Below are 1,136 nucleotides of genomic sequence, written 5' to 3' on the forward strand. Positions count from 1 at the left end.
GGGGGGGGTGATGTATAGTCTAGGGGGGGGGTGATGTAAAGTCTAGGGGGGGGTGATTTATAGCCTGGGGGGGTGATGTATAGCCTAGGGGGGGGGTGATGTATAGCCTGGGGGGGGGGAGGTGATGTATAGCCTGGGGGTGTGTGATGTATAGTCTAGGGGGGGTGATGTATAGTCTAGGGGGGGTGATGTATAGTCTAGGGGGGGTGATGTATAGCCTAGGGCGGGTGTGATGTATAGCCTAGGGGGGGGTGATGTATAGCCTAGGGGGGGGTGATGTATAGCCTGGGGGGGTGATGTATAGCCTAGGGGGGGTGATGTATAGCCTAGGGGGGTGATGTAAAGCATAGGGGGGGAGTGATGTATAGTCTAGGGGGGGGGTGATGTATAGTCTAGGGGGGGGGGTGATTTATAGCCTGGGGGGGTGATGTATAGCCTAGGGGGGGGTGATGTATAGCCTAGGGGGGGGGGTGATGTATAGCCTGGGGGGGTGATGTATAGCCTAGGGGGGGGTGATGTATAGCCTGGGGGGGTGATGTATAGCATAGGGGGGGTGATGTATAGTCTAGGGGGGGGGGGTGATGTATAGTCTAGGGGGGGGGTGATTTATAGCCTGGGGGGGTGATGTATAGCCTAGGGGGGGGTGATGTATAGCCTGGGGGGGGTGATGTATAGTCTGGGGGGGGTGATGTATAGCCTGGGGGGTGATGTATAGTCTAGGGGGGGGTGATGTATAGCCTAGGGGGGGGGTGATGTATAGCCTAGGGGGGGGGTGATGTATAGCCTGGGGGGGTGATGTATAGCCTAGGGGGGGGGTGATGTATAGCCTGGGGGGGTGATGTATAGTCTAGGGGGGGGTGATGTATAGCCTGGGGGGGTGATGTATAGCCTAGGGGGGGGTGATGTATAGCCTGGGGGGGTGATGTATAGCATAGGGGGGGTGATGAATAGTCTAGGGGGGGGGGTGATGTATAGTCTAGGGGGGGGGGTGATGTATAGCCTGGGGGGTGATGTATAGTCTAGGGGGGGGGGGTGATGTATAGCCTAGGGGGGGGGTGATGTATAGCCTAGGGGGGGGTGATGTATAGCCTAGGGGGGGTGATGTATAGCCTAGGGGGGGGGGAGGTGATGTATAG

Source organism: Hyla sarda, chromosome 2, assembly GCF_029499605.1.
Source record: "Hyla sarda isolate aHylSar1 chromosome 2, aHylSar1.hap1, whole genome shotgun sequence".
In the NCBI taxonomy this organism is placed as follows: domain Eukaryota; kingdom Metazoa; phylum Chordata; class Amphibia; order Anura; family Hylidae; genus Hyla; species Hyla sarda.